The sequence below is a fragment of the Hydra vulgaris genome, chromosome 11, assembly GCF_038396675.1.
Source record: "Hydra vulgaris chromosome 11, alternate assembly HydraT2T_AEP".
Classification (NCBI taxonomy): Eukaryota; Metazoa; Cnidaria; class Hydrozoa; order Anthoathecata; family Hydridae; genus Hydra; species Hydra vulgaris.
The window spans coordinates 50427501-50432500 of NC_088930.1; the positions used below are offsets into that span (position 1 = coordinate 50427501).

Genomic DNA, 5000 nt, shown 5'->3' on the forward strand with positions numbered 1-5000 from the left:
ATTATAAATACAAAATATAAAATATAACGCTAAGATTATTTAAAACAAGTCTTTAAATATATTTGGAATAATAATCTACAAACCATTTATCTTTACAAATGTTTTTATAATATTAAATAATTTTTATAATAGTAAATATGCACATTTGATTTAGTAAACAGTGTTATTTTTTTTTTTTTTTGCTGATTAGAAAAAATCTCCATATAAATACACCCTCAGGAAATAATTACACATTGGTATAAAAAGATAACTCTACTGTTTTTTAAACAGTTTTATGCTTCGTTTAAAGATACATTTATTCATAGAATCTAATACAAAATATGGGAAAAATATCAAATCTTTAAAACATTTATTTAAGTAAATTTTTGTTTAAGTAAACAAGAAAACATTTATTTAAGTTTTTTTTTATTTAAGTAAACAAGTAAACAAAAAAAGATTTTTTAAAGTTTTTCGTTATTATGTATATAAAGGAAAAATTAATTAAAATTTATTAAAATCAATGGATAGATCAAATTATTTATTCTTAACTTTGTTAAAATTTCCATTAACAGTGATTGATTTTATTTAAACTATTTTAACCCAAACCATTACAAATATAATCCTAAAGTTTGCTCTAAACCATGTTATTTTAACAATCAATCATTAAATCTGATGTATTTGGAACATGTTATAAATGAGTTTAAAAATTCAATATAAAGCTATGCAACAGAATTAAATTATCTTGAATTTCAATACTAAAAATATAAAAACTACAATATTTTTAAAAAATATTGTTGTTACATAAGAAATGATCAATAATAAATTATAAAGTACTAAGATAAGATGCATCCATAACATACTTTGAGTGCCCCTGGCGCCCCAATCCTAACCCTGAATGACACCTGTATTTTTCTACATTTGTCAATTTAACAGGAGTTGCCAGATGTCCAATTTTTACAAAGACAACACAGTGAAAAAGTTCATTATCATAGGATTGGTGCTGAATTCTCTAAATAGGCTGGATTCTAGCAACCCTATATATAACCAGTAAATTATATTTAAGTACATTCTTTTTATTTGGTGCCCTTGTACATCTGCAACCCAGGGCAGATTGTCCCTTTCTACCCCTTTCCGCTCTCAATGCCCTACTACATATGTTTACATATAAATGTATATATTTGTATATATACATATATATGTATATATATAATGGTACATATGTGTATATATACATATATATATGTATATATATGTATATATATATATATAAACATATAAACCGTATAAAATTTATTTCTGGCTAACGCCCTGTATATATATATATATATATATATATATATATATATATATATATATATATATATATATATATATATATATATATATATATATATATATATATATATATATATATATATATATACATATACATGTATATATATATAAATATATGTATATATATATATAAATGTATATAATAATATATATATATATATGCATACATATATATATATATATATATATATATATATATATATATATATATATATATATATATATATATATATATATATATATATATATATATATATATATATGTATATATATATATATATTTATATATATATATATATATATATATCAATATATGTATATATATATATATATATATATATATATAAATGTATATAAATATATATATGTATATACATATATATATATATATATAATAATAATAATAATAATGATAAGCTGCGGCAAACAATAAAATGTTGCTTGAAAGGGGTAGCAACCCTTTAGCTCTTTGCCAGTAGACAATGAGCTGTAGCAGCAATTCGGTTCATTAACTTAAATACTATTGTTGGCTACAGTGTTTGTCTAAAAAAATTTTAAATTCATTGAGATGACGAGAGTCAATCACAGTTTGTGGGAGTGAATCGGTTTACTGCTCTGTTAGGGAACCATCGGTTTACTACTCTGTTAGGAAACCATCGGTTTACTACTCTGTTAGGGAAGAAATTGAGTCTACTTGAAATAGCACGCATGTTGTTATTAAGGTCAGAAGCATTAAAAAACTCTTTGTATTGACAATGAGAGTGTCCTCTAGTTATTCGCACAGATGGATAGCCAATATGTGGGTTAATCCAATAAATATTTTTTAAATTATTCATAAATTTGAAGTTGTAGATTAAACCACCTCGATTGCGTCTTTCATTTAGTGAGGTAAGATGAAGGTGTGCTAATCTGGCTTCACTGGATAACGCTTTGAGAGATGGAATTGCTTTGGTGGCACGGTTTTGGACTTTTTCAATTTTTTCAACGTTGTGTGCAGAAAGATAATTCCACACAGGAGCAGCATACTCAAGGTGAGGTCTGATCAGCGATGTGTAGAGACTCTTCCAAACTTGTGCATTTTTATAAATAAATGATTTCTTTAGTTGACCGAGAACAGAGTTAGCTTTTGATGATATTATTTCAACGAGTGTATCCCATTTGAGGTTGTGTGAAATGCAAATCCCAAGATCTTTTTCACTGTATGAGGAATCAAGAAGCTGCTTCCCTTGCTGAGTCAAGATATAGTATTGGTGGTTAGGATTTTTGTTAAAGTGTAAGATAAGGCACTTTTTGTAATTAAGTCGTAAGCGCCAGGTTAGAGTCCAAGACACAATGTGATTTATATCCATCTGGAGCAGAGCTGGGCTCTCAGGTGTAGAATTTGTGGAAATGACTTTACTGTCATCAGCGTATAACTTCATTGGATTGCTAACTAGGTCTGTTATGTCATTAATGTATAAGATGAATAGAAGTGGTCCTAGAACAGATCCTTGAGGGACACCACTGGTGACTGGTAACGAATCTGAAATAGTGGAACCCATGACAACTCGTTGTGTTCTTTTATAAAGAAAAGAATTTATCCAATTAAGAAGCATATTAGAGATACCATAACCAGAAAGTTTGTGGAGCATAAGATCATGAGGAGGTGTGTCAAACGCTTTTTCATAATCTAAATATAAAACATCTACACTATAGCCTTTTGCCATTGAATGTGAAATCTGATCGACAGTTTCCAATAAATTGGTAATGCATGATTTTTTTGGAACAAACCCGTGCTGATTTCGAGATAAAAGATTATGTGCACTTAGATACTCGGTTAAACAATCTTTTACAATATGCTCTAGGATTTTGCAGCAGGCAGAAGTTAGGGAAATCGGTCTGTAGTTTGATGCATCAAGTTTAGATCCTTTCTTGTGAAGCGGTGTTATATTAGCTTCCAGCCACGCGGCTGGGACTCGACCTTCATAAATAGATTTTATAAATATGTAGGTAATGGGCACGTTCAGAGATGAAGAACATTTGTTAAGGACGTGCTCCTATGCTGATGCCTGCTGGTTTATGCAAGTTTAGGTTTGAAAGTAACACTTGTATGTAGTTTTCATTAAGTCTATTCAAGACTGAGGTCTCATCAATCACGGAAAATGTGCGCTTTTCGAATGTTGGCAGCGATTGACTCAAGTTTAAAGGAGTAAAAACAGATGAAAAGTAATTGTTAAGGATCGTAGCTATATGGCTTTCATTAGATGTAATGTTTCCATTTGACTCTTTCATAGACCTTATTTGATTTTTAACTTTAAGTTTCATGTTTATATACCTATATATAAGTTTTGGATTTGTCTTGGCTTTTTCGGATATAGATTTTTCATATTGAGCAATAGAATGAGTTAGAGTTTGTTTTACTTTATTGCAGCTAATACTGTATAGTTTAGTGTCCAGACGCCAGTTTGGGTTTTTGCTTCTATAATAAAGTTTTTTTTTGTTTTTTATAGCAGAGATTACTTCCTTTGTGATCCAAGGTGTGTGTAAAGAAGAATAATTCAATTTGATTGCTGGTATTTGAAGATTACACCCTTCAATATAGATAGATTGGAATACATTATAACATTCATTAATATTTAAATTTTTAAAACGATTAACCCAGTCAATATTTTTGAAATACATGTTTAGTTTATCGAAATTGCCATTTTTAAAATCTTGTCAAGATGAAGAAAACCGATTTCTAGGAGGGTTTGATGATTCTACAGAGAAATTCCAAGTTAGAATTAAATGAGCTCGTGCTTTTTTAGTGCACCCCAGTTGAGAATGTCTTTCAAGAGAAAATATACGTTGAGATGACTCCGTTAAAATAAGATCTAGAGTGCTGGATGGACCTAATATAGAGTTCAATTGAAAAGTATAAAAATTGACATGCTGTGTTAAATGATTTGAATCAAATGTTTCAATAAAGTCTTCAGCTAGTGAGTTTGTGGTAATTGCTGTGTTGTTATGCCATGTGGTATGGTCAAGGTTAAAATCTCCTGCGATAAGAAGACCAGATTAGTGTTTTTTTTCGACTAAATTAGATGCAAAATTTTATAGAGGCTTTAATTTGATTATTTATAAAGTTATTGCTGAGGGGTGAACGGTATATACAACCAACTAGAATTTTTTCAGTTCCAAGATTAACTGAGCACCAAACTTGTTCAGAGTCATTGTTAAGTTCAAGATATGTTACTTCATGGCATATTAGTGTATCAGATATATAAATGCAGACTCCACCATGAAGATTAATTGTGCAATCATGCCTATATGCGATATAATTAGTGAGGTTAAAAATAGAGTTTTCATTAAACCATGTTTCTGTTATAAAGACAAGACTCGGTGGTGCTTTTGAAATTTGAATAAGGCTTTGCCGCTCGGCAAGCTTCTCTGTGTTTAACGAGGTCGCATTTGTATAAAAACAACTAAAATTGTTAAGATGAGTTTTTGTGTTTTTTTTATTATTGATAATCATTTTTATATTATTATTGATTCTGTTGTGGACTGATTTAAGTTTTAATTCTGTTTTAACAAGTCTAGGATCATAATTTTTTTCCAAGGGTTGAGTCCCAAACTCCATCAACACGTGTGACTCTACCACTACGGAAGGCAAAATGAAAGGGCTGATCCTTTTGCTGACTTTCAAGTTTTTCTTTGTTGAGCCTGTT

General features: G+C 29.1%; 1 protein-coding gene across 1 annotated transcript in view; it reads right to left on the bottom strand.

The window, feature by feature from the left end:
• LOC136086738 (solute carrier family 35 member F6-like) overlaps positions 1–5000 on the bottom strand; it is a 145425-nt gene that overhangs the window by 130968 nt on the left and 9457 nt on the right. The gene's annotated exons all lie outside the window — the stretch shown is intronic.